Raw genomic sequence first — 7,668 nt, 5'->3', positions numbered from 1 at the left:
TGTAAGTTCCCCAGCTAAAGTATAACCTGTGCGAGGACAAACACGTATACTAAACATCTTCTGATATCTCAAAATGCCTAAGTAGGGTGCCTGGTACAAGTTAGGGGCTCAGTGGTATTCTTTGAAACGCTGAAAGAATCATAATGCCTTCTACAGAGGCAGCACTCAATAAACGTTTGTGAAATGAGCAAATGTTTCATTTGTTTTAACACTTCGATCCTATTCTAGGCCCTTTTAAAGTCCAATCCCCATCCTCTTGGCACTCCAGGTCTCAACAAACCGCCTTCCAGTCACTGCCTTCACTGAAATGGTGCCCGGCCCTCCTCCTGCCACGCACCCTCCCATGCTCACCCTTTCTTTCTGCCCTGCAACCCTTGTCCCCTTTTCCCACCAGGACCTCTCCCGCACCTAGGGTCAGCTCTTGGTCTTCTAGCCGCTCACCGCGGCCCGCCTGCAGGATAACGCGGTTGTCATGGACACAGCACCTGCGCCCTTTGGCAATGCCCCTTCTCCGCTGCCCCCTCCCCCCACCTGCGGCGCGGCCCGCCTGGCCTCCCCAGCTCCGCCTCGCCCCGCCCCGCCCAGCCCGCTCGGCGCTTCCAAGGCCGCGCGCGCCCGTGGCCCCCACCCCCGCGGAGGCCTTGGAGCCGCGGGGGCCGCGGGGGCGCGCGAGCGAGCAAGCGGCTGCGCCTGCGCACTGGCCGCTTCCCCTAGCGGCGATCCGGGCCGCTGCCGCTCGCGCTTGGGCAGGACGCGGGGCGGGCGGGGGGAGGGGGGAGCGGCTTCGCATCCAGCTCCGAGTGAGGCGGAGACCCGGGCTGGCGGGCGGAGCAGGAGGCACCGCACCTCGGCCAGAGGCGGCTGCAGCTGCTGCTGCCCTCATCCCTGCCGCCGCTTTCCCAGCCCCTTCTGTGATTACCCTTCCAGCTCCTGGGAACCAGCGAGAAAGAGAAGGGCGAGAAACTCCCACCGACCCACAGAGGTGAGTCCCGGGCAGAGCATCCTCCATCCTTGCCTGCCTCCCTCCCTCCCTGTATCCCTCCCATCCTCTCCATCCTCCCCTCCCTCCCCGCTCCCCAACCCTCCCGCCCTCATCCTTCCCAACATCCCTCTCTCCTCTCCCCTCCTTTCTCCCTTCCAGCCTTTCTTTCATCCCTTTCTTCCTCTCTCCCAGCCCCACTTCCTTCCCAGCCTTTCTTTCTTCCCTGTCTTCCTTGCAGTCACTCGCCCTAGAGCGCAGCTCTTCCTCCCTTTCCTCTTGTCTCCATCTCTCTCTCTTTTTTTTTCTCCCTTTCTTCACCCCTTCCCTGGTGGGAGATCCCTTGCCTGGTACAACTGTCCGGATTCAGGGGTTTCCAAAAAATTGGGCTTATATACTCAGAGACACACTCTTGCACAGTGGATGCCCTGTGGATCTCTGTTATTTGGATTAAGGGTCAAGTTGGATAGAGTACTGGGAACTGGAAGGAGAAGAGGGTTGAGGAAGAATCTATGGATTTGTGCAGTATTAGGGTGGGGGTGGGGAGGGTTGTCACTTAGACATGTTGCCAACAACCCTCCACACACACCCCTTTGTAGCAGTTTTTTTTTTTTTCTTTTTTCTTTTCCTTCTGGGAATTACATATTCCCAGTGTGTGTCTCACTAATTTTAAATCCAGTTTTTCCTGCTTTGATTGTCTCTCCGAGAAGCCACGGGAGAGGAGAGAGGAAGAGAACAAGAGAGGAATCCGGGAGGGAAGAGGGAGGGTGGTGGCAGTGGAGGCTTGTATCCTTTTCCCCTAGGCCTTTTTGGATTGATATTTTCAAACCACCCGCCTAATATTTGGCTTGGAATTGAATCCTTGTGTCCTTAGTTCTATCACTAGCTGCTTCAGAGGCAGAAACTCTCTCAACTTTAATGTATGTGCCCCACAGCATTATTTATGGAATGTTTCAGTTAGCATACATAGGGTAGATTGATTTGGGAAAACACAGAGCAGAAGAGTGGAAGAGATGCACTTTTGTTTATCATGAGTTAACTTCGAAAGGGGGACAATAGATAGGCAGTTTAGAGTAATGAGGTTATAGTCCACGGGCTTAGAAATATACCATTATGATAGGATTAGCTGCATTATAGCTTTAAGCAGATACCTTTACCCTTTCTCATCGACATCACAGAAACTGTGAAGATGTTTGAAGAGAAACATACTGTGTGTTTCTGTGTGTGGTTTATACCAATGGGGAAGTTGAATTAGCTCAGGGACCATTATTAAAAATTTAAACTTCCTATTTTTACCAAATTATATGTTTTTACTTTGCTTTCTTTAGTTTACGCTTTAACTTTTTCTCATATATATCTATATGTCAATATAGATATATAGATATAGATAGATATGGTTATTTGGCAGTGTTCCCTTTTGTAAGCATTGCTGCTGAAAAGTTTATCGTATATGGTGGGACAGTCCTGCCTCAGAATTTTTAGTGTATTTTTTATTTTAGAGCGGTCCAACAAACAGTGTAACTCAGACATGGAGTATTTAAAAGCCTGTATTTTGTTCTTCCCGTACTCTCCTTAAAAGAAAACCAAACAAACAACAATCCCCTTTAATATCTGTAGAATAGCTCTGACTTATGTTCAATGGGTGTGTGGGGAGGGACTGAAATTAATGGTGGATTCAGTGAAGCTGCCAGTAAGAAACTATGCTGTGGAGCAAATTATTGATTTTGTCTTTTCATTTAAATTATTATATGCCAGTTGTGCAATGTGTGCTTTTGCATTTTATGGGAATGTAAAGTAGGAGTTGAAATGAAGAGATTTACCTTCCAAAGTGATTGAGTGCTGATTTGAAGAGCTGACACAGTTAATCATCTGAATCAATTTTGGGGAAGTGTGTGATGTTAGGAATGATGGACCCACCCCCTGCCCCAGCTCCCCTCGGTGGAAATGCAATTCCATTAATGGCTTGGCGGACTCTTAAGCCATGTGGCAGAAGCTTGGTCAAATTGTCAGAGTTACCAGCAACCTAATGCAAAATTGCACTCAACCCTGTCAGTATTTTGAGTGGTTACATTACTTAACAGTGAACACAATTGTACATAGGTGTGTTTTGTTGTTGTTGTCGTTGTTCATTTCCCTGTAGTGCCATGAAGCTAGTGAAAGACTTTGGTAGTAATTATATATGAATATAATATGATAGTTTTACCCGAATGTACTTTCCAACAGCTTTTGCACGTCTAGCATCTCTATGGCTCTTTCTTTGTGGAGCTTCATGGTTGTGTGTGTGGGGAGGATGCTGCCCCTCAGTCGGCTGTGCTTTTTCTTGATTGCAGTTTTGCTGTACAAAGTGATATGGGTGGATGCCTCTTTTTAATACTATGCTTACTATGGAAAGAAAGATACTTTTATTTGTCTCCTTTGTAAACATTCATCCACTTAGTGAAACAAAATTTATAAGGTTATTAGCAAATAGAAAACATTTGTTTAGAGCAATATTTTGAGGGCAACTTGAGTAGAATGAATAAAATATGAAACAGAAGCAGAATTAGTGTCTTGAAAAGCAGTCTGCTACTCTGATCATTATCCAGTTTACAGATACAGACTAACTTCCTGTGAGGAATTTAATTTCTTGAGGCTTCTGCTTTTAGTTGACTGGACATTTAAGCATGTATAGTACAGGTGAAGACCCAAAAGAACATCTTTGGAGTCTGTAGAACATATTCTGGAACATTCTCTGTGCCTTACTGGAATCTCTTAAAACCTGCTCAACCCTAAGCTAAGTGTGTGAGGTATTCAAAGATGTAAAAAGACACTCTCTTTTACCTTAGCTTACAGCCTAGTTGAGGTGAACAGGCATTTTCGTGAGGTCATATTTCACAGTGGCAAAGAACAAGATCTTTGGAGAGAGCTTTAGATTTGAGTGCATGCTCTGCTTAAGTAGTAAAGTGTTATGCCCTTGTGTATTATTTAAGTACTTTTGAGCATTTGAGTATTCTTTTTTTTTCCCCATTTACAAATTAGGAATTATGGTAGACCTCTTATTCATTAGATTGATATAAGGGTTAAATGTGCTAATCACAGTACTTGGCATAAGAATAAAAGTGTGTGCTAAGCTTTGTAATAATTAGGAGAAATGGTTTACAAACAATCTAAGACAATGTATGATTATTTACTGGAAAGACATGAAAAGCAAGTTAGTTTTTAGAGGCATTCTGAAGAGGACCCATGTTTATGTCACCAGATAAAAATTGTATCCAGGGGTAGCAGGACTGGGGCTTGGACAGAGGCTCCCAAAAATTCCAGGAAGGAATTTTTGCAGGGTGGGTACCACAGCTGGAACAAAAGCAGAGGGAAGAGCAGCACCATGTGTTTGGGAAAACAAAGTACTTGAATACTGGGGAGTGTATTAAACGGTATTAAGCTTACCCATTCAGAGTAATTACACTCTCACTTGGGACAAGACAGCTTGTGGTATTGTGGGTTCCATTTTATCACAGAATGTGCACTGACCAGCGGACCTTGTGTTAGTTCTTTATGTCATGCACAGCCCTACACTAGGACACAGAACTCGAGGTCTGTGTCACAGAGAGGACTCAGAGTATTCCACTTCTCTTCTTTAAACTTCAAGGCAGAGAAAAACATGACCTTTCTAAACAATCAAGATTTCATCTCATGATTATCACAACTCTCTCTTTGTTTTGCCTTAACCCGAGAATAATGCAGGACTATACCTTGGAGAATTGCAACTGTGATTATTTTATTTTGTCATATATAAAGCCAGTAATTGTTAGGGTAATTATATTTCCAGGAACTTTATTTTTACTTCATTGCTGACTTTTCCTTGTTACCACAGAGTTATTTTCTTCTTTTTCTTCCTCCTCCTCCCCCTTCTCTCCCGTCCTCTGGAGTTCAGGATTATTAATGATTCCAAATGGATCATGTTTTTTCAACTGTTTAGTGGAGACTCGGGTGAGGACAACAGAGGGTCTGTCTGGAATTGTGCATTGAACAAGTTAAAGATCTACTCCGTGTGGGGTGACAGTTGCTCACTGGCTATGTCTGTTGATACACCATTATTTTGGGCTGGTGTTTATTAATTATTTTGAAATATATATCTATGGAACATATATCCAACAGCATAAATGATTTGAATTGAATTATTTTATCAAATAAGAATTTCCAGAAAATTGTGCTTGCAAGTTACAAGTGTCAGTGTTGATAGTGCTCATGCTTAATCTGTTTTTGCTAGACAGTTTCATTTCTTTCTCCAAAATAGTAAAATACCCTTCTTAAAATCATTACTACTATTTTTGGGGGGGCCACGTTTGAGGCACATGGAGGCTCTAGAGAACAGGGATCAAACTTGTGTCACAGGCAGACCAAGCCACTGCAGTGACAGTGCTGGCTCCTTAATCCACTGAGCCACACAGGAACTCCCTTATAATTATTTTAGGTAGTTATAACACTACGCAAAATTGTTCTCATCAGTATTATCTCAAGATATATAGTTATAAATGTGAATGTATTTCTAAAAGCTGGAAGTTAACAGACCAGAGACTGTAGTATTTTTATTTTTCATTTTGGAAGTTTTCTTAATATTCTGATGTTTTAAAGACGCAGCAGATCCAAGTAAGACATTTTCAGATGTATCACTTCTAGTTACTTTTGTGTTAAAGCACCAGTGATTTTTGACAAGCTACTTTCCTTGAAAAGGAATTTTTACCTTGGAGATGAATTCTAATCCGACCACAGATATGCATTCTACTACTTTTTGCGATTGTTACTTGTTACACATTATAAAAAACAAAGTGATAGTCTGAACTTATAATTATATAGGCTTTTATTCCTCCTTATTTAAAGGCTGTATCTGTATATACAACTCTTAGACGTTTATTTTTCCGATGTGAAGACAAGTATGCATTAGCGGGAGTGAAAATTAAGCAACAGTGTTCTCTATAAATTAAAGCATTGACCTTAATTTGTAGAGAACGTGGAGAATTGGAGTAAGGATGATACAAAATTAATTGATTTTGTTTCATCTACTGAGCTGAAAAATTTATAATTGCCTATTCAGTTAATAGGACACTTTAATATGGTCATATGTGTATACTGGTGTACACATATGATTTAGCAGATGTATTATGAACAACATAATACATCTGCTAAATCCAAGATTTTTTTTTTTTAATGGTGCCTTGATGGTTCACAACTAAAGCCGTGAATTCTTGATGGGGATATGTCAGCTCTCCCACAACATACTCAGAAACCACAATGACTCCATAAAACCAAAGGATCTGATGTTCCTGTCTGAGCAAGTGGGCTTGTTGCCCACTGTGCAACAAATAGAAAGGCCAGTGCTAAGGCAGTGGTCTTTTACAGGGGGAAAAGTCTTTAGTGCTCGTGATTAAGCAAGGCAACAGGAGGCAAAGCTCAGATCTGTCTCCTCAGCTTTTGAGTAGGGTGTTTATTTTGGAAGTAGGGATCAAGAGGGCTCAGAAATGATGGATAGAAAGTAAGTATAAATTTCCATGTAAGTTTCAAGAATTCTCTGGGCAGCAGGTTCAGCTGCCCTTTATGCCTCTTCATGGGTGGTGGGTATAATTTCAGAGAAGGGGGGCAGGTTTTCATTCTAGTCCCTCAATGCCCCTGTGGGAAGCGCTGTCAGCAATGTCTTTCTCTGTCCTTGGCTTCTCTGATACATTGCAAAGTAATCTTGGTGTTTTCTGTGTATCATTTTGTTTCTATTTTGTTTCTACTATATGGACCCTGAGCTGTAAGGTACAGAGGTTGGTTCATTCCCATCTGATTTTATTTGTGCTGAGACAACAGTTTGGCGAGAATTGAGTCTTACAACTTTATCTTAAATTCATAGAGCCTGAGGCAGTAGTTAAATACAATCAATGCATCTTTTAGTAAGGAGGTAGACATGTCCCTTAACTACCTCAGAAAGAGCCAATTGTCCTCAAGTATTTCTGAGAAGGGGTGTCCCACAGCTGTCCCAAAGTTTTTCAGAATTTGCTGCTGTGTCTTTCTTCAGATACAATTGATACTTTTGATACATCAGATACATTTGATACATTTTCAGAGTTTGCTGCTGTGTCGTTTCTTCAGATACATTTGATACATCAGATACATTTGGTACATTTCACATTTTTCTTATTGATACATTTCATATATTTTTTTTTCTTAATGTTAAAAAATACTTGGTGGCTCAGTGGTTGACTAACCCAGCTAGGAACCATGAGGATGCTGGTTCAATCCCTGACCTTGCCCAGTGGGTTAAGGATCCAGCGTTGCTGTGAGCTGTGGTGTTGGTGTAGAAGATGTGGCTCAGATCTTGCATTGCTGTGGCTGTGTGTAGGTTGGCAGCTATAGCTCCGATTCGACCCTTAGCCTGGGAACTTCCATATGCCGAGGGTGTGGCCCTAGAAAAAAGCACACAAACACACAAACAAAACCAAAAACCAAAAAACTTACAATGCAAGCCTGGAATTCTGCTCCCAGGTGAAATGAAAACATGCATAAAGACTTTTACATGAAAATTAATATCAATGTTGTGGAAATATCAGCTGCCTCTGTACACTGATGCCACATAGAAACACAGAGGCGGAGCTGGAGGAAACAGAAAAAAATGGCTTTAATTGCCAAGCAAATAGGGAACATAGGCTAGCACCCAAGGGACTGTGCCCTCC

At 42.5% G+C, this 7,668-nt stretch overlaps 1 protein-coding gene across 11 annotated transcripts in view; it reads left to right on the top strand.

The window, feature by feature from the left end:
- Window positions 1–769: 769 nt before the first annotated feature.
- Window positions 770–7,668, top strand: part of CTNNA2 (catenin alpha 2) — a 1,217,074-nt gene continuing 1,210,175 nt past the window's right edge. For all 11 annotated transcript variants that reach the window (XM_021088202.2, XM_021088201.2, XM_021088200.2 and 8 more), the window contains exon 1: window positions 770–982. The gene's annotated coding sequence lies outside the window, so the exon portion shown is untranslated. The remainder of the gene's footprint in view (window positions 983–7,668) is intronic.

Source organism: Sus scrofa, chromosome 3, assembly GCF_054392235.1.
Source record: "Sus scrofa isolate SSC_HxYL_T2T_F1_AM1 chromosome 3, Sscrofa_HxYL_maternal_Yorkshire_Landrace_v2.0, whole genome shotgun sequence".
Classification (NCBI taxonomy): Eukaryota; Metazoa; Chordata; class Mammalia; order Artiodactyla; family Suidae; genus Sus; species Sus scrofa.
The sequence above is the reverse complement of the archived record's forward strand: the minus strand, read 5'-3'. Positions and strand labels throughout refer to the sequence as shown.